We start from the raw sequence: 22,698 nt of genomic DNA on the forward strand, positions 1-22,698 counted from the left end.
TAGATCGTGGATGTATCTTGGCCAGAAACTTACGTTGACGTTCAACTTTCAAGCCAGCGTGTGAGGATTTCAGTCAGGACATGAGACTGTGGGTCTTTGGAGGAATAAACTTTACGCATACTTACACGCATTCTTATGATGAATATAGTGATGAACTTATGATGAATTCACTTCATCCGTGATCGCAGGTACCATTCCAGAGGAGCATACGAGCAGGGTGGTTGAGGATACATTTATATATACGTCCATGACGATATAGTAATTATCATACACGGGACAGCTGAAACACGGTTGTAGACTGATGACGCAACCACTGACACTTCCCTACATAGTTCCCCCTAGGGGGACAGATAATGGTGGCCCCACTTCCGGTACCTATCTGGTTGGTCAGAGAAGGTCAAGGTGAGTTCTCAGATGGTAGAGAGACAATACGGTTCTCGGATTCGATGCTTTTTTACTTAACGTCCTCATCACTTGTAGTGTTTAGTCTCTAGATCTTTCTTTTCTTAGCGTTTGTTTGGCTTTGAAAAACTCCACAATGTCCACTAGTAATTATACTAAGGATTACGCACAAGTAACCGGTATCATTATGTTACATGTACGTGTCGATTCTCAAACTGAAACAATATGTTAACCCAGAAATCTGTACGTAGAAGAATTAAGTGTGAAACCAACAAACAACCAACAAGTGGTATACAATCAAGAAATGTCTTACAAAATTAACTAAGTTTTCACATCAACAGAAATTACTGCACAGCAATTACAATGGCAGTAAACAAAAGGGCGATAGTAAAATATCCACCGACAATATATAATATGATGGCAGTGGTCAGTATCAAATACAAAAATACAGTGATGATGGCAAAAGTCAGTGATACTGATATATATTCACCAAGCGGTCAAGCTTCCGAGATGGGTTAGGCAGGGAATCAGGGATGATGAGTGATCCTCACAGAAAAGCTGGTTCCGATGTCATGAAAATGCGTGAGAGACCAAATGTGTGAGAGATACGCTAACACAATCCACAGTCCCCTCATATGTAACCTACCCAGCCACTGGAAAGTTCAAGACAGTGCTCTCGTAACATAGAACATTACAGAAATTTCGGTAACGTACTCCTGACTGACAGGCTCGCTGACTTGGTTGATACATGTCATCGTATCCCAAATGCGTGGAGATCCGGGGTAGAATAGTTATCTTCAGCAACCCATGCTTGCCGTAAAAAAGCGACTATGCTTGTCGTAAGAGGGACTTACGGGATCGGGTGGTCAGACTTGCTGACTTGGATGATGCATGTCATCGATCCCAATTGCGTGGATCGATGCTCATGATATCAATCACTGGATTGTCTGGTCCAGACGCGATTATTTACAGACCGCCGTCATATATATGGAATATTGCTGAGTATACGCGCCGTGGGTGAAGGTTGTCAGCTTCCATGCCCAGTATATAATATTATCACTGACTATGTTTACATTATGACACCAGAGTTCAAGCTAATGTGTCTCTACTGGACCACCACGGAGGTTGTGTCTCCTGGGATCTGCTCAGCAGGTAGGGTACAGTGTGGGACATATGGTGGTGTACAGTGTGGGACATATGGTGGTGTACAGTGTGGGACATATGGTGGTGTACAGTGTGGGACATATGGTGGTGTACAGTGTGGGACATATGGTGGTGTACAGTGTGGGACATATGGTGGTGTACAGTGTGGGGCATATCGTGGTGTACAGTGTGGGACACATGGTGGTGTACAGTGTGCTTGATTCAACGTGGTGGTGTGCATTATGAGGAATATGACATGGTGGTGTAAAGTTTGCGTGCACAGTGTACGGTATGGGGAACGGTGGTGTACAGTGATTTATAAAGCGTGGTGGTGTACAGTGATTTATAAAGCGTGGTGGTGTACAGGGATTTATAAAGCGTGGTGGTGTACAGGGATTTATAAAGCGTGGTTGTGTACAGTGATTTATAACGCGTGGCGGTGTACAGTGATTTAGAAAGCGTAGTGGTGTACAGTGATTTAGAAAGCGTGGTGGTGTACAGTGATTTATAGAGCGTGGTGGTGTACAGTGATTTATAAAGCGTGGTGGTGTACAGTGATTTATAGAGCGTGGTGGTGTACAGTGATTTATAAAGCATGGTGGTGTACGCTATGGTTTATATGGCACGATGGTGTACAGTGATTTATAATGCATGGTGGTGTACAGTGATTTATAAAGCGTGGTGGTGTACAGTGATTTATAAAGCGTGGTGGTGTACAGTGATTTATAAAGCGTGGTGGTGCACAGGGATTTATAGAGCGTGGTGGGGTACTGTGTGGTTTATACTGCATGTTTGGATACCAGTGTCTGGTAAAAAGCATGGCGGTGTACAGCATGGGAAGTCTAACACGGTGATGTATAGTGAGGTATATGTGGCATGATGGCGAAAAGGGATAAACCATTTTGGTGCTGAGTGAGTGGCATTTAAAATGGCGGTGTACAGTGTGGGACATTTAACATGGTGGTGTAGAGTATGGACTTTTAACATACTGGTGTACAGCATGGGGCATTTAACATGGTGTTTACAGTATGGGACATTTAACATGGTGTTTACAGTATGGGACATTTAACATGGCGGTGTACAGTATGGGACATTTAACATGGTGTTTACAGTATGGGACATTTAACATGGCGGTGTACAGTATGGGACATTTAACATGGTGTTTACAGTATGGGACATTTAACATGGTGGTGTACAGCATGGGAATTTAACATGGTGTTTACAGTATGGGACATTTAACATGGCGGTGTACAGTATGGGACATTTAAAATGGTGGTGTACAGTATGGGACATTTAAAATGGCGGTGTACAGTATGGGACATTTAACATGGCGGTGTACAGTATGGGACATTTAAAATGGCGGTGTACAGTATGGGACATTTAACATGGTGGTGTACAGTATGGGACATTTAACATGATGGTGTACAGTATGGGACATTTAACATGGTGGTGTACAGTATGGGACATTTAAAATGGTGGTGTACAGTATGGGACATTTAACATGGTGGTGTAGAGTATCGACTTTTAACATACTGGTGTACAGCATGGGGCATTTAACATGGTGGTGTACAGTATGGGACATTTAACATGGTGGTTATAGTATGGGACATTTAACATGGCGGTGTACAGTATGGGACATTTAAAATGGTGGTGTACAGTATGGGACATTTAAAATGGTGGTGTACAGTATGGGACATTTAAAATGGTGGTGTACAGTATGGGACATTTAACATGGTGGTGTAGAGTATGGACTTTTAACATACTGGTGTACAGCATGGGGCATTTAACATGGTGGTGTACAGTATGGGACATTTAACATGGTGGTTATAGTATGGGACATTTAACATGGCGGTGTACAGTATGGGACATTTAAAATGGTGGTGTACAGTATGGGACATTTAAAATGGTGGTGTACAGTATGGGACATTTAATATGGTGGTGTACAGTATGGGACATTTAACATGGTGGTGTAGAGTATGGGGCATTTAAAATGGTGGTGTACAGTATGGGACATTTAACATGGTGGTGTAGAGTATGGGACATTTAACATGGCGTCGTAGAGTATGGGGCATTTAACATGGCGGTGTACAGTATGGGACATTTAAAATGGCGGTGTACAGTATGGGACATTTAACATGGCGGTGTACAGTATGGGACATTTAACATGGTGGTGTACAGTATTGGACATTTAACATGGTGGTGTACATTATTGGACATTTAACATGGTGGTGTACAGTATGGGACATTTAACATGGTGGTGTACAGTATGGGACATTTAACATGGTGGTGTACAGTATGGGGCATTTAACATGGTGGTGTAAAGTATGGGACATTCAACATGGTGGTGTACAGCATGGGACATTTAAAATGGCGGTGTACAGTATGGGGCATTTAACATGATGGTGTACAGTATTGGACATTTAACATGGCGGTGTACAGCATGGGACATTTAAAATGGCGGTGTACAGTATGGGATATTTAAAATGGCGGTTTCCAGTATGGGACATATTTAACATGGTGGTGTACAGTATGGGACATTTAACATGGTGGTGTACAGTATTGGACATTTAACATGGTGGTGTACAGCATGGGGCATTTAACATGGTGGTGTACAGTATGGGACATTCAACATGGTGGTGTACAGTATGGGACATTTAACATAGAGGTGGGGGTTTTTTTGTTTAACGCCACAGTCAGCAATATTCCAGCTATATGACGGCGGTCTGTAAATAATTGAGTCTGGACCAGACAATCCAGTGATTGACAACATGAACATCGATCTACACAATTGGGATACGATGACATGCATCAACCAAGTCAGCGAGCCTGATCTCCCGATCCCATAAGTCGCCTCTTACAAGCAAAGTCGCCTTTAACGGCAAGCATGGGTTGCTGGAGAGTATGGTATACTTTACATGCTGGTGCGGGAACATTTAACATGGTGGTGTCCAGTATGGTATACTTAACTTGGTGGTGTACGGTATGGTATATGTTATGTGGTGGTGTACGGTATGGTATATTTAATGTAGTGGCGTATACTATGGGATATATACCATGATGATGTTTTACCCAGTTACTCTAGATAATGTTACCATATATCTTCCACCCTTTTGTAATTATTCCTTCATCACTTGTATACTATTCTTACAAGCAGTTGGGGGCCACGGGTGGCCCAGTCGTCTAAGGCGCCGTGACTCGCTGTGCAGAATTGCGTCCCTTGGGCACGCCAGAAACTTATGATCCTGGATTCGATTCCCGGTTCGCCACGATTATGTTTCTAGGTTTGTCAGCACCATACCCATGCTCGTGGGTTTCACCGAAGTGGTAAACGTCTGAGACCTGCATCACTTCGGGCTTTCCTCCCACATTAAGATGACACGCCGTGATATAACTGCAATACTTTTAAAACTAACTCACTTACGAGCAGTTGAAATGTCTTTACTGTTTGTGTATTCATTTAATCAGACACTGTTTATATATTATGTCATGTTATTTCGTTAGTATTGTTTTCAGAATAAGATTATGAAGATAATTAAGTAAATATATTATGAATAGAAAAATTGTGGTTACACTTCATAACAATTTTCCGCGTTATAAAGATTGACGTCGTTACCTGTCTCTTCTTACCAAGTAACATGTTTATCTTACTCATGAAAAAACGTCTTTGTCAGGTGATTCAATAAGGTAAACGTGTTATTTGACAAGCAAATACAAACGAAACGGTCTGTATTTTATACGTCTCAGTCTGAGGCTATCAGTAGGGTCTCTGTGATCATGTACACACACGTTATAGCACCGTACAGCTAGAGTTCCACCGCGCTTGTTTATTGGTTATTGTGTTTCTATGTGTTGTTTATTCCATTGTACATGTGACTGCACAGCTGAAACACAAAAGGCGAGGTGAGACAGGGAAACCTTTGTACCTACGAGACGCGAAAGGAAAAACACATTCAGAGAGCATGATTGAAGTTATCCTTATTAGTTGTGTTAACATGAATGAGAATTAGACTGGAGTTCTTTGGGGCATTCGCCTGCTTAGGGCCTTTTGCGGCAGACTGTACGAAATCGGGCCAGCATGTGTCAAAGACTGCTTTCAACTCGTTCAAAAATATATTTTCTAGTATTTAAACAAGATCAAGTCTTTAAACTAATTTTCACGGGAGTAAGTGAGTGAGTGAGTTGGGTTTGACGCCGCTTTTAACAGTATTCCAGTTATAACGCGGCTCGTCAGCTTAATGTGGGAGGAAAGCCCGAAGTGATGCAGGTCTCAGACGTTTACCACTTCGGTGAAACCCACGAGAACGGGTATGGTGCTGACAAACCTAGAAACATAATCGGAGCGAACCGGGATTCGAACCCAGGATCATAGGTTTCTGGCGTGCCAAAGGGACGCAACTCTGCACAGCGAATCGCGGCGCCTTAGACGACTGGGCCACCCGTGCCCCCCCCTTACCCACCCCACCCCACCTCCCCCCTCCCTAGGGAGTAAGTAACAACAGTTCAAACAAGTTCCGTCAAACAATATATTTACTACCAGTTCTGTCAAACAATATATTTACTACCAGTACTATCAAACAATATATTTACAACCAGTACTATCAAACTATATTTTCACTACCAGTACTATCAAACTATATGAAGCACATATTATCAATGATATTGGATGAGATGCCAGCGCAGGATATATCATTATCGCGGTGATATCAGATAAAAGAAAGTTCTATCAATAATATTGAGTAATATAATAGGAGTATGACTCAACTTATCAAATACATCACTCAGCGCTATTTCCGATCTCACCATACAAACTGTAAGCTAGGTTGATTATTGCAATATAGGCAATCACTGGTCACATTCCTTGCAAACAGATCGGACAATACGTACTGAGTGTCGATCATGGCTGTATTGTAGCACGAAATAGGAAAGTGAGAGGTGAGATTTGGTTTTATACAATGGGGGCACCATGGGGTACAACGAAAATCGTGCAATCCCCTGTCAGCAGTTGTCTCCCTTTCTCATTCACTCACTAGACATTTGTTTCGAAATGATTATTAATTTACTGTTTGTTATTAGGATATCCACCATGTATAATGTAAGATCATATACTGAGCTATTTAGTCATTAGCCATCCTTCTTGACTTCAAGAGTGAATAGTCCGACACTTTAAGTACATTTCCGTGTTATTTTTTGTGCAGATTTTGGTAATGGAGTGATCAGTGTGATGTGGGTTAAGTGGGATGCCGAAAACAAATACAATGAAAAGAACAGAAAAAGAATAGTTATTATTTTCTTATAAATTAAACAGTACATGTATATATATAAAAGCGATAAAGCACTTTCCATATTCATAAGAAATCTCTGCCAAAAGCAGAGAATGTAACGCATTGTACGGGTAATATAATACAATGTTGTTCACTGTTTACAGCGTGAAGATATTTTTCTTTTCAACACGTCTGTATATATTTTCGGACAGTAAATTAACCAAACGAAATGCCCTTTTAGTGCTACCAAGACATTTTCACTGTCAACATTGTCATACAATATTCACTGCCAGTACTGTCAAACTATATTTACTGTCAACATTATCAAACTGTATTCACTGTCAGCGCTGTCATACTATATTCACTATCAGCACTGTCAAACTATATTTACTGTCAGCGCTGTCAACTATATTCACTGTCAGCATTGTCAAACTATATTTACTGTCAGTATTGTCAACCTAAATTCACTGTCAGCACTGTCAAACTATATTCACTGTCAGCGCTGTCATACTATATTCACTATCAGCACTGTCAAACTATATTCACTATCAGCACTGTCTAACTATATTCACTGTCAGCATTGTCAAACTATATTCACTGTCAGTATTGTCAAACTATATTCACTGTCAGTATTGTCAAACTATATTCACTGTCAGCACTGTCAAACTATATTCACTGTCAGCACTGTTAAACTATATTCACTGTCAGTATTGTCAGACTATATTCACTATCAGAACTGTCTAACTATATTCACTGTCAGCACTGTCAAACTATATTCATTATCAAGCTATATTCAATGTCAACACTGTCAAACTATATTCACTGTCAACACTGTCAAACTATATTCATTGTCAGTATTGTCAAACTTTATTCACTGTCAGCATTGTCAAACTATATTCATTTTCAGTATTGTCAAACTATATTCACTGTCAGCGCTGTCGAACTATATCCACTGTCAGCACTGTCAAACAATATATTTACTACCAGTTCTGTCAAACAATATATTTACTACCAGTTCTGTCAAACAAAATATTTACTTCTAGTTCTGTCAAACAATATATTCACTACCAGTACCGTCAAACTATATAAAGCATATATTGTCATTGATAGCAATATGCCAGGCAGGATTGGATGAGATGCTAGGGCAGGATATATCATTATCGCATCAGATATAAGAAAGCTATATTAATAATATGGAGCAATATAATAGGAGTATGACGCACCTTATCAAATACATATCTCTGCGCTGTTTCCCATCTCACCATACAAAGTGTAAGCTAGGTTGATTATTGCAATATAGGCAATCACTGGTCACATTCCTTGCAAACAGATCGGACAATACTTAATGAATATCGATCATGGCTGTATTGTAGCACGAAATTGGAAAGTGAGAGGTGAGATTTGGTTTTAAACAAAACAAAACTGAATGTGTGTGCATTCTCAGGGCCTGATCAGGTTGGAGTGACCACCACTTCCTTAAGACGTTATTTCAGGCATTATGGAGCGGTATAATCTCCTACACAAACACTCACCAGTAACTCCTTACTCATAAGCACAGCTAATGGAATACAATGATCGTTTTTAGAGGCGGATTATGCATATTGAATAAAAAGTTGCCTCTGGCAGATTGACTTTCTCGGTCGGCTCGACTCGGCGCGACAGAGTCTGTTGGTTTATGTCGGTGAGTCGCTATGTCCAGTGTGTCCACATATCTCAGTTCTGAGGGTCAGTCCAGGGACGCTGTCCGGAGAGCACGGACAGCAAGCACGTGAGCCATCTATCTCTAAATAGCCAATCAGAATTGATATACAAAATATTGTAACTGTTTCTCGTCTAGGACTTTTCATGTTCTGCATTTGAGTACCTAGATTCAACGATGTATGTTATTTAAGTGATGATGTTAACATGAAGGAATCTTTTATCTTATTCTTAAAATCGACAGCGACGTTTATTTTGCCAGTGGCAAGAACCCTCTCACTCAAATCTCCTAAACAGATAACCTCAGCTACCTGTACACGTCTGATAGTCACCCATGTCTGTCGTCTGTCTGTCGTCTGTCTGTCTGTCGTCTGTAGTCTGTCTATAGTCTGTCATACATAAATTCGACGTAACAACGTGTTTTACAAGGATACTAGTGTGCACTTACTCTATATTCATTGTCAGTTCAGTCTGTCAAGCTCTGTGACTGTCAGCACTGTCAAACTATAATGTATGTATGTATGTATGTATGTATGTATGTATGTATGTATGTATGTATGTATGTATGTATGTATGTATGTATGTATGTATGTATGTATGTATGTATGTATGTATGTATGTATGTATGTATGTATGTATGTATGTATGTATGTATGTATGTATGTATGCATGAGGAGAGAAAAGAATTGTGTAAACAAATCATATACGATATGTTAGTCTAACATAATATGAAATTCATATGAAATCAGGAATAAAAACACAGGAAAAAAAGTAGTGTGTAATAAGAGAGAAAAGTATTGTAATATAATCTACATAATCTAGTCTGGAGCAGACAATTCAGTGATTGATATTGTGAACAACGATTCACGACGTCGGGGTACGATGACAAACTACCAACCAAGCCACGGTGCTTGTCATCCCTGTCGCCCCGTACCCCCAGCACAGTTTACTGGGATCCCCTCTCACCCCATGGGTCGCTCTCGATGAATGATTCACCTTGGACTCATGTTCGTTATATAGCTTTCTCAATGTGCTGACGATCCAGTCAAGAATGGTCTACTCCTCATATTCTATGTGTAGTTAATCAATGGTCTGAAACTCTAGCGACAAATGATAAATTCCTCATTCATGTTATATGTGTAGAATAATCCATTTCCTGATACACCTATAGGGCTGTAACAATGCCGATACGACGTTGACACTTCACTCACTCACTCACTAGTTAAAGATAACATACTTCTCAGCCATGTTCTATATGTAGATTATTCTATGTGCTGATACACCAGTGAAAGATAACATACTACTCAGCCATGTTCTATATGCAGATTATTCTATGTGCTAATACACCAGTGAGAGATAACACACTTCTCAGCCATGTTCTATATGTAGATTATTCTATGTGCTGATACACCAGTGAAAGATAACACACTTCTCAGCCATGTTCTATATGTAGATTATTCTATGTGCTGATACACCAGTGAAAGATAACACACTTCTCAGCCATGTTCTATATGTAGATTATTCTATGTGCTGATACACCAGTGAAAGATAACATACTTCTCAGCCATGTTCTATATGCAGATTATTTTATGTGCTGATACACCAGTGAAAGATAACACACTTCTCAGCCATGTTCTATATGTAGATTTTTCTAGGTTTGATGTTCTAATGAGGAATGATATACTTGCTCTGATCATATAACAGTTGCTACTTATTTGCATGATCTGAGATCATTGTTTCATTGTAGACAACACAGTAACCTTATTCGTGTGTGTCACGGAATTAGTTTAACGGGCAAATACAGTTGAATCAGTCCATAGTGTAGCTGGGCGCGTCAATCTCACTTTTGACATGCCTCCGAATAGCTGTATATATCGTGTTTCTCTGTTGTACGTCACGAGAGCGTTGTCAACACACGCTATAACAAGATGTGCAATAATCGCAGCTAGTCACTGCAGGCGTGTAAACTCGCCGCGCACCTCCTGTAGTGTTTGTTTTGTGCGGTGACAGTGGAGGGAGTATTTACATTATTGCCATGGCCAGGGGCTGTTTTATTTGTCAATAAAACTCTCGATTTCATTTAAGGCAACTTGTATTAAAAACATGTTGGTATTATGTTTGCTGAGATTCAAGATAATGAATACTCAGGAGACAAGACTGATGTATTTTAACAGTGAGTGTGTATGGTATGGCCTTATACAATATTTAACATACATACAGATCAATTGTTGAATATTCATTACTTCGAAGTTGACGGATGACAAAGTAGACACAATGTATGGATAACAACTTCTTTATAGGCTGTAAAGGCAACGTTTCGGTGTAGATCCGTTGTCATGTATAAAGAAGTTCTTATCCACAGGGGCGGTCGGGTAGCCTAGTGGTTAAAGCGTTCGCTCGTCACGCCGAAGACCCGGGTTCGAATCCCGACATGGGTACAATGTGTGAAGCCCATTTCTGGTGTCCCCCGCCGTGATATTGCTTGAATATTGCTAAAAGCGGCGTAAAACCATACTCACTCTTATCCACAAATTGTGCCTACTTTGTACATACAGATGGTCAATTATGTTTCACACGTTGTACAGTGTCACTTCCTACAAGTTAATACAGGTGTGTATATATGTGTACGGTTCTTCTGGCTACACGTTCCCTTCATCTCATATAGTCATTGTGGAGATTCTTGTTTGAAATAGGTCCCCAGCACACTATTCTGGTCGTGAGGGGCGATTAAGGGATCGGGTGGTCTGGATCGGTGACTTGGTCGATAGTGTGTCATCGTATCCTGGCGGCGCGGATCGTTGATTACAGTATCAATCACTGGATTGTCTTTCGTGACTAGGGCGGTCGGGTAGCCTAGTGGTTTAAGCGTTAACTCGTCACACCGTAGACACGGATTCGATTCCCGACATGGGTACAATGTGTGAAGCCCATTTCTGGTGTCCCCCGCCGTGATATTGCTGGAATATTGCTAAAAGCGGCGTAAAACCTCACTCACTCACTCACTCACTCACTTTCTCGTGATTTCAGTATTTACAGACCGCCGTTATATGGCTTCAATATTGCTGAGTGTGGTGTTACACAAATAAACACACACACACACACACGCACACACACACGCACACACACACGCACGCATTAGGTTAGTATAGTTTCTGCTCGACACTAAGAAGACGGCTATATCATTCAAACACGAAAACATAAAACCATGACTATGTTTCACATAATGGGTACAGAATATATTTTTATATGAGTTTTGTTTCTTTGTATGTTTGTTGTTCAACGCTGCACACACCAATAGTCCAGCTATATGACGGCGGTCTGTAAATTATCGTCAGTCCAGTGATTAATCTCATGAGCATCGATCTACGCAAATGAGATACGACGAAATGCAGCAACCAAGTCAGCGAGCCTGACCGCCCCATCCCGTTAGTCGCCTCTCACAAATAGCACGGATTGCTGAAGACCTATTCAAACCCGGATCTTCACGGGTGCCTTTATATATGTAAATACTTAGGGTTGTATAACTTCATAACCATGGCTAGCTAACGTTATGTATCTAAAGGGAAATATGTGAGTTCCAATTGCCGAAAGGATGTTATTCCACAAAGCAATATTGTCCGGTAAACCACATACAAAACTTGACAGTACCCATTGTATCAATGTAGGGAATCAAACCCGTTGCAGCGTAAGGAGCAAACGCTTTATCAAGTATGCTACCTAATCATACATAGTGACTGGATAACTTTATGCATATAGAATGATAGAACTTGACACAGGTATATACACTTTTTTAGTATAAACAGCATTTGAGTTCATAGCGTGGGGATTCTACACTTATGATCATGAAACATGCGTTGATTCCCACGTAACGTAACGGTTGTTTCTAAGGGGATTTATCCCGTTGCACCCGGTATAACGAATCCACTGACATCGCAATGTGAGTTATGCTGGGGGTTGTTTAACTTTAATTATTTCTGGAAGTTAAGTGTAACAGCTTAGTTCACCACGGACCAGTTGAGCTTCACGGCGTCTCCAACACGCAATAGTAGCCCTATATACACTGGGACAAAGACATGACGTCTACTACTGTATTAACGTATGAGACTCCAATACTGGGTTTACACATAGGAGGCGTGCTGTGACTGTATACCGGGGTATCATTACACGCGTCTCATACTAACGCTATACTGTGGACACTCCGACTTCAACAATTCCTACTGTGGATGTGTGTTGACACACGTCGATATCGTGTTACTTCAACACTTGTGGGGGGCACGGGTGGCCCAGCCGTCTAATGCGCCACAATTCCCTGTGAAGCGTTGCGTCCCTTGGACTAGGTAGAAACCTATGATCGTGGGTTCGAATCCCGGTTCGCCCTGATTACCTATCTAGGTTTGTCAGCACCATACCCGTGCTCTTGGATTTCACCAAAGTGGTAAACATCTAAGACCCGAATCACTCCTGGCTTTCCTCCCACATTAAGCTGACACGCCGTGATATAACTGGAATACTGCTAATAGCGACGTTAACCCTCACTCACTCACTCACTCACTCACTCACTCACTCACCCAATCACCCACTCACTCACTCACTCACTCACGCACTCACTCACTCAACACTGTTGGTTTAGCAAGGCTATGTTTTTCAATAACAGTGTTGCTGTATAGCAATTTGAAGGGTGGTGATGGATTAGGATGTGATGATTTGTGACCTTGTGTGCACCTATGTGTTTACCTGTGAGATGTGTTTGCCCGAGTGGAATGTGTTTATGCCTGTGTTACCAGGACTCAGTTTCTAAAGGTAATATGACTTGACAATACATGAGTCAGGGCAGCCTACTCCCAGCGCCACAATACAAAAGTCAACCGTTTGTTAATTAGGCGACTTGATAATGTGATTCAGAAATACAATGACGTTTCTGGTCACGGTGTGGTTGAGGAATATTAAACGTATGGCATTTCTACAGGTAGATGGGTGATCTTGGACTAAATATTGTGTCTGTACAAATGACTGCCATCATTTTCGAATATTAGCCCGATTTCCTGAAAGTCAGTATTTCACCTCCTTCGAACAGCGTTGTGGTCCTTGATGAGAAAGATGCTCTGGTTAATAGAGGTTTGAATATATGCCACATGCAAACGTTCAAAGCGTTTGTATCGAATTTGTGGTCTAGCAGACAGAGCGTCGGTGATGAGATTCCAGCCCGCGTCATTCCAAAATAATTTGAAAGATGGTACTTGTTGTTACCCTGCCTGGCGCTCGGCATTAAGGAGACAAAACAAGGACTGGTTTGCTCGGAGTTACGACACAGTGTCTGAGTGGGGTATCCATATTAAAACTGGGGCAACTGGGGCGTGGTATGTAGTTTGGCTAGCACCACACACACATACATGTAGACCCGTGAAGATCCGGTGTAGAATAGGTCTTCAGCAACCCATGCTTACCATAAAAGGAGACTATGCTTGTCGTAAGAGGCGCCTAACGGGATTGGGTGGTCAGCCTCGCTGACTTGGTTGATGCGTGTCATCGTATCCCAATTGCGTGGATCGATGCGGATGATGTCAATCTCTGGATTGTCGTCATATAGCTTGAATATTGCTGAGTCAGGCGTTAAACAACAAACAAACAAAACATACACGTACGTAGCTGCATAGAGTGCCATACACGTTAAACACGATGTCACATCAACTCTATTAGTGTGGACCGCCTCCGTGGTCTAGTGGTAGAGCGTCCGCCCGGAGAGCGGAAGGTCCTGGGTTCGATCCCCGGCCGCGTCATACCAAAAGACGTTAAAAGATGGTACTTGTTGTTACCCTGTCTGGCGCTCGGCATTAAGGGGCTAAAACAAGGACTGGTCGGCTCGGAGTCAGTATACTGTGTCTGGGTGGGGTATTCATGTTAAACTGTGGCATGGTATCTCAGTGAGCTAGCACTATAAATCGGCATCAGTCCGGACTAGTACAAGCAGACACACAAACACACACACGTACATGCACGTCGCTATATAAGTGTAATACTCTTGGACGCGACGTTAAAACCCATTTCACCTCACTTATTAGCGTGATTTCATCTTTTGATAGTTACCATCCAGACTCTGTGTTTCAGGATCGCTGGTGGTGGTCATGGAGCAGGTCGGGCACCAGTCACGACAGAGTCCTTCCCGACACCGAAACAAAATGGCCACCTGTTATCAGGGGAGGGAACTCCGCCTGCACCCCGACTGACGTTCTACCATAGCGTAGGCGGGTCACGTGTGAGGGCCGAGAATGCCCCCAGGAAACACAACAGACGGCTACAGTCTTTGCCCCCGAGGAAGCCGAAAGGTACACAATACGTCCTAGAAGGAGTGTAAATGAAATATCGTTCTTACATACCTGTACATAGTGTAGTACTGTATTGTTGTAGTGATAACCCAGTTACCCAAAATAATACCCCCATGTTTCTCACATAAACCGCTGTGCGCAAGAAAGTATTCACCTCAAAATCGTATTTGGACAAAAAAATTACAAACTTTATCAAAACGTTAATAGGCAGAAAATAATTGTCGAAACACAACTACGATACCTGTATCAAATACATCACCATCGAATAACAATTTCTGGCTTGTTTCACTTTTAGCCTCCATGAAACAATGGTGGATACTTTCTTTTGCCCGGCAGTGTACTCGTATCCTACTTACTTCCTTCCCCTGCTGCGTGTTCGGCCGGGTTGTCTAAGGTGTGCAGAGTTACGTCCTTTAGCTGCCAGTATCTGCAGACCCTAGATTCGCCATGACTGTTATACATGGCTCGTCAGCACCTCATTCCTGTTGAGCGTTTATTTCTAAAGCCGTAACGCCGGTGGGGTAGCCTTGTGGTTAAAGCGTTCACTCGTCATGCCGAAGGCCTGGGTTCGATTCCCCACATGGGTACAATGTGTGAAGCCCATTTGAGATCCCCGCCGTGATATTGCTGCACTATTGCCAAAGTTGCGTACAAATATACTCATTCACTCACACCAAAGTAGTATGTCTACTTTAGGCTTTACTAAAACTTACACGGCGTGATATCTCGTTCACTGACTGCCTCGCCACGCCTAGCTTCACTCCCTGCATGTTCGTGCCCTCCTACCCCACAGCCGACGATGACTCCCCCAGGCTGGCCAACTCCGCCCCCTCCCGGAAGGGACAGAAGGCGGTGGCTCCTCTCCCTAAACTCAACAACCTGATGGCCAAGCTGAAGACATCCGAGCGGGAGCAGACATACGGCAAACACCGACCTAATGGTAGCGTAACCCCTAACACCTTTGACACCGGATAGTGGAGGTGTAACCTCACCTCTAACACCGGATGGTGGTGGCGTAACCTCACCTCTAACACCGGATAGTGGAGGTGTAACCTCTAACACCGGATAATGGTAGTGTAACCTCTAACACCGGATAATGGTAGTGTAACCTCTAACACCGGATAATGGTAGTGTAACCTCTAACACCGGATAATGGTGGTGTAACCTCACCACTAACACGGGAAAATGGTCGTGTAACCTCACCTTTAACACCAGATAATGGTCGTGTAACCTCACCTCTAACACCGAATAGTGATCGTGTAACAATCACCTCTAATACCAGATAATGGTGGTGTAACCTCACCTCTAACACCGGATAGTGATCGTGTAACTTCACCTCTAACACAAGATAGTGGAGGTGTAACCTCTAACACCGGATAATGGTCGTGTAACTTCGACCTCTAACACCAGATAATAGTCGTATTACCTCACCTCTAACATCGGATAAGGGTCGTGTAATCTAACCTCTTAACACCGGATAATGGTCGTGTAATCTCACCTCTAACACCGAATAGTGGTAATGTAATCTCACCTGTAACACCGGGTAGTGGTCGTGTAACCTCACCTCTAACACCGGTACAATGGTCGTGTAGTCTCACCTGTAACACCGGTACAATGGGCCTGTGATATTTCCATATTTTTGCCGGATTGTGTAGTATTGTAGATTGTGTGGTGATTCTGTTGCTAAAATCTAATTTGTGTTATATTTACACGTTTTGATGTTGACACGGACCATGGGTGTGTGATAATTAATCTTATATCTGTTCACACAGACCATGCCGGGATCTCCACAAAGGCGCATGAATCTCAGAAGTAAGTGTTAACCTTGCCTGTTCTTTCATAAAACATGTGTCTCCTACCAACAACAGTTACGCCATTCTTCTTATCGGAGGAATTGATAGTTTCGTTTTAATCTGCTGATCATAACCTGTTTCTATTTCAGATCTCAGAAGTTTGCTACCTCATGGGCCAATGCCAGAGCGGAACAGCCCAAACTCAGAAGGTACGCTGCTTTCCTTGTCCCTCCCTCGACCCTGTTGGGGGCGGTCGGGTAGCCTAGTGGTTAAAGCGTTCGCTCGTCACGCCGAAGACCCGGGTTCGATTCCCGACATGGGTACAATGTGTGAAGCCAAATCCTGGCGTCCCCCGCCGTGATATTTCTGGGATATTGCTAAAAAAAGCGGCGTAAAACCATACTCACTCACCTTACCCTGTAGAGGGTCCAGAAAGAAGGGCGATCGGGTAGCTTAGTGGTTAAAGCGTTCGCTCGTCACGCCAAAGACCCGGGTTCGATTCCCGACATTGGTACAATGTGTGAAGCCAAATCCTGGTGTCCCCCGCCGTGATATTGCTGGGATATTGCTAAAAAAGCGGCGTAAAACCATACTCACTCACTCGCCCCCCCGGAGGGTCCAGGAAGAAGGGCGGTCGGGTAGCCTAGTGGTTAAAGCGTTCGCTCGTCACGCCGAAGACCCGGGTTCGATTCCCGACATTGGTACAATGTGTGAAGCCCATTTCTGGTGTCCCCCGCCGTGATATTGCTGGAATATTGCTAAAAGCGGGGTAAAACCATACTCACTCACTCCAGGAAGAACAGGTCCACAGTATCCCTTGTTTGTCATGTGAACCATCATATAATGTTTTAACACAGTGATCTGGCTGATCACGTGTCAACGATCGCGGATGACTTTGCACTGTTTTGCCTGGTTCAGATTTGATTCAGACCGCTGTGATATTGCTGACCGCAGCCATCCATAGCTTCCACACCACTGCCAGCTTCGCCGAGACGCCGACATTTGTATTTATATTGGCTATAAGATCACTTTTCCTACAAGTATTATTTTAGAAGATTTTGAGATATATCTTCATGGCTCGGCTGTTGACACTTTATACAATCGACCGGTGACATGCAAGTAACTGAATTAACACGATTTTAATTAAATACCTTCCTTGAATGTATCCTGATATTGAGTCTCAACGAGAATGTATTTGTGTCCAAACATAAAATTTGGCATACATTTTAAGGTAGCTTAACATATCCAATGAGGCCTGACCAATGACTCATCACTGTCGTTTGTCATTGATCATGCATGGCATGGTATACTACTACAGTAAACTACGGTTATAACGAACTCAAAGGGACCACTAATTTTAATTCGATATAACCGTAGTTCGTTATAAGCAAATGTACGGAATAAACACAGCAAATGGGCGGAACCCAAAAAATAGTTTGTTATATCCGTCAATTCGTTATAAGCGTGTTCGTTATAAGCAAATGTACGGAATATACAAAGCAAATGGGCGGGACCAAAAAATAGTTCGTTATATCCGTCAATTCGTTATAAGCGTGTTCGTTATAAGCAAATGTACGGAATATACACAGCAAATGGGCGGGACCAAAAAAATAGTTCGTTATATCCGTCAATTCGTTATAAGCGTGTTCGTTATGTATTCGTCTCTAATTCGCTGCTCTTATTCCAGCGATGACAGAAGTTCTCCTAATGAGAAACGCGAAGCCCCAGACAAGAAGTCTGACCCCTTCCATGCGAAAAGCGAGAGAAAGCAGCCTCCAGTAATTGCTGAAGTGGTCCCGAAGGAACGAGAAAAGATCGTAAGAAAGAATGAGCAAACACTGAACCACATGTTCCACGCCTCGGACAAGGAGAACACTTGTCCCGTGAAACAAAGAGAGTCGCCCTACCTTGACATGAAGGCAAGGGAGAGACGGGTTGATCTGGAGAGAAGAGACTGGAACCCTAGCTATGTAGTTCCGAAACCTGTGGCCAGTAGACGACGGGATGATGACACCCACCAGCCTGCCCTTACTGACGCCAATGAACTCTACAAAGCCTACACCGGACGCACGAAGCGGGAGTTGAGGAGGTGTGATGACACCATCAGCCGCATCGGCTCCCAGTACGGTGAGGTTTACCAAGCCACAATCACCATCTCCCCACGAAACAAGAAAGAGTATGTACTCACTCTCAGGGAAGCTGATGCATATAAAAAGATTAACTCTGTCTACGGCAGTGATTCGTTTAGGAAAAAGAGAAAATCCTACCTCTTGCAAAAATTAATGACTGTAGAAGTGGACCAGATTAAGATACATAATCAGAGTGTTCGTGAAAGAGAACGCAAAAAGGTCGAATCTAAACGTCGGCAGCAAAAGCAACTTCATCATCTGAGGAGAAGGTTCAAAGACCAGCAGTGCCGTCGCTTCCGGTCTCAGTACGTCACGAGTCGAGTGTTAGAGCACGAGAAGATGAACCGGAAGTTGTACGGACTTCCGGAGGAGAATGCGCCAGACAAGGACGAAGAAGAGGAGGATCTGAATGTGCCTGAGGATAATTCCGAAGAGAGCGTGAAGAGCAGGAGGAAGAAGGACGAGCTGATTACATCGTACGACAAGAAGAAGAAGAGGAAAGCATATGAGAGGAAGTACAAGAACATGTTCGACATCAGTGTGGGTCCGTCATGGGATCCTCGGGCGACCACGCCCAAGATGGAGGGAGTCGACATAGTTGCGGTGGAGGTCAAGGGAAAGGATGGTAAGTAATGCCCTCGGAGACTGTGTTCTAAATCTGGGGCTGTAACAACCTTCGCTGTTATGGATTAACAGGGTATGCCATGTAAGGGGCCTCACACATTGTACCCATGTCGGGAATCGAACCCGGGTCTTCGGCGTGACGAGCGAACGCTTTAACCACTAGGCTACCCGACCTACAAGACATGTAAGACAACTCAGGGTAGTGGCGTGATGCTTGAGGGTGGGAACATTATGAAGTAGGAAAAACTCAGTGGGTGAGTGGGTGAGTTGGGTTTGACGCCGCTTTATCAATATTCCAACACAATCGCGCGGGGGACACCAGAAATGGGCTTCAAACATTGTATGTGAGGTATAGAACCTAGACATTTGGCGTGACAAGCGAACGCTTTAACCACTAAGGAGGGATATCAGTCGGTCAACTCAGGAAGGGGGTATTTTAGACTGCTCCTGCTCCTGCATGTGACAGACATCTGAGGGTGGGGATATGTCAGACTGCTCCTGCCAGTGACATGTGACAGACAACTCAGATTGGGGATATGTCAGACAACTCCTGTCAGTGACATGTGACAAACAACTCAGATTGGGGATATGTCAGGCAACTCCTGCCAGTGACAAGTGACATACAACTCAGGGTGGGGATATGTCAGACTGCTCCTGCCATTGACATGTGACAGACAACTCAGGGTGGGGATATGTCAGACTACTCCTGCCAGTGACATGTGACAGACAACTCAGAGTGGGGATATGTCAGACTACTCCTGCCGGTGACATGTGACAGACAACTCAGGGTGGAGATATGTCAGACTGCTCCTGCCAATGACATGTGACAGACAACTCAGATTGGGGATATGTCAGACTACTCCTGCCAGTGACATGTGACAGATATCTGAGGGTGGGGATATGTCAGACTACTCCTGCCAGTGACATGTGACAGACAACTCAGGGTGGGGATATGTCAGACTACTCCTGCCAGTGACATGTGACAGATAACTCAGGGTGGGGATATGTCAGACTACTCCTGCCAGTGACATGTGACAGACAACTCAGGGTGGGGATATGTCAGACTGCTCCTGCCGGTGACATGTGACAGATATCTGAGGGTGGGGATATGTCAGACTACTCCTGCCAGTGACATATGACAGACAACTCAGGGTGGGGATATGTAAGACAACTCCTGCCAGTGACATAGGACAGACAACTCAGGGTGGGGATATGTCAGGCAACTCCTGCCAGTGACATGTGACAGACATCTCAGGGTGGGGATATGTCAGACTACTCCTGCCAGTGACACGTGACAGACAACTCAGGGTGGGGATATGTCAGACTACTCCTGCCAGTGACACGTGACAGACAACTCAGATTGGGGATATGTCAGACTGCTCCTGCCAGTGACATGTGACATACAACTCAGGGTGGGGATATGTTAGACTACTCCTGCCAGTGACATGTGACATACAACTCAGGGTGGGGATATGTCAGGCAACTCGAGGTAGGGGCAGTGTGTGTTAGACATGACCATTTACAATAGTGGATATGTCGAGCCTCTGTTAGATTGTACATGATGTTGCAGGGAAAGTCAAGGAGAGGAAGACAGATGTCAAGGACATTGTGAGGGACGCCAAGAAGTTATTACAGGCACCGAGTCAAGGTAAGGTCTCTCAACACGGTGGAAATTGTATTCGCGATAAGTGTCAAGGTGAAGTTATTTTATGGTCGCTTCTTCTACTAGTCAATTATTCCAATATTGATGCAGCTGAGGTGCGATTGTATGTACTGTTTCTTGAGTATCGTCATATTTAGATTGTGACTGTCCCAGTAAAGAGAAGGATCCGCTGATGGTGGATCAAATCTCAGATTTACCCTGGTTACGAGCCTTAGTTTGCCAGCGACATGCGCCTTGTTTTCGCCAAAATATTAAATGTAACGACTCTGGTTATCACCGCTTTGTACGTTTTTTAAGTTATATCAGGTAAATGTAAGGGATGCAGATCTAAGACGTTCATCACTTTGGTGAAACCCACGAGCAAGGGTATGATGTTCGCCAACCAAGAAGCATAATCTGGGTAAATCGGAATTCGAATCCTGGCCTGCCTAAGGGACGCAACTCTGCACAACGAAATGCGGAGGCAAGGCGACTGGACCAACCGATCTCACGTTGTAACAAAACTGAAAACTTTCAAAACCAAAAGACACTTACTATGTTCAAACACGTTTTGCCAATTATCTGACGACTCTCAACTGTTGTGTATGATTATGTGAGCATTAGGGTTCTCAGAAATAGGAAATATAATTTTAAAATATAAGGAGGATGCTTATTGTAACAGGCGTCATCGTACCCAAGTTACGTACATCGATGCTCATGGTGTCAATCACTTAATTGTCTAGTCCAGACTCGATTATGTACAGGTGACTGTCATATAAAGTGTTTGAAGCAAGACTGTCTTGCTTAACAAATAAGGATATATACCGAAACTTCGCAATTACAGTTAAATAGAGAATTTGTTATCCATAATATATATTTTGTGTTAAATTTGTCATCGTCCTATAACTGGAATTTTGCTGAAGGCAGCGTTAAAAAAAACAAAAAAACAATTTAGTATATAACTGAAAGATGGAACTTACAAATCCATCTTGATACAATTATTTTTTTTAATATTTTAAGGTTTGTAAACAAACCGGTCTTCATTTCCACCAAATAGTTCCACGCGATCACACCAAAGCGTGTATATGTTTTATATTTCATAAAGCACAGAGAATGAGTGAGTATGCTCAGAAATATCATGGCCAGGGCCATCAAAAACAGGGTTCATACATTGTACCCATGTTGGGAATCGAACTCGGGTCTTCGTCGCGACGAGCTAACGATTGAACAACTCGGCTGCCCCTACTCCCCAATAAAGCACAATGTCTTTCTTTGCAGATTACGACCTATCGCTGAACGAATCTAGACTGACAACTCCAATTAGCCGCTCGACACATCTCGGCAGACGTCGGCCATCGCTCGACTCTTTGGAACTAGACGATGATGATGATGACGATGATATTTTCGAGCGTGCGAGACGAAAATACAACTTGGATGTAGACAGTCAACTTTAGATCACATTCGCAGCCTGGGGGTCTTTAGATTTGTCGCACAACGACTTTAGCCGAATTTGTCTCACAACAGTGGATTCCAGTCCTGTGTATACCTCATCCATCATGTGTCAGGAGACCTCAGTCAGATGTGATATATGGAGAATCTCACCCGAGTGTCTTTTGATATCAAATATATCAACACGAGTTGATAAAAGTGGAAAAAATCCGAGGCTTTTTCAATTTGTAGACA

General features: G+C 43.1%; 1 pseudogene; it reads left to right on the plus strand.

Moving 5' to 3' along the window:
• The first annotated feature begins 301 nt into the window (after window positions 1-301).
• Window positions 302-22,469, plus strand: LOC139453220 (DNA ligase 1-like; annotated as a pseudogene).
• The last annotated feature ends 229 nt before the right edge of the window (window positions 22,470-22,698 follow it).

The sequence above is a fragment of the Haliotis cracherodii genome, unplaced genomic scaffold, assembly GCF_022045235.1.
Source record: "Haliotis cracherodii isolate W230 unplaced genomic scaffold, xgHalCrac1.p SCAF_9, whole genome shotgun sequence".
Lineage (NCBI taxonomy): Eukaryota > Metazoa > Mollusca > Gastropoda > Lepetellida > Haliotidae > Haliotis > Haliotis cracherodii.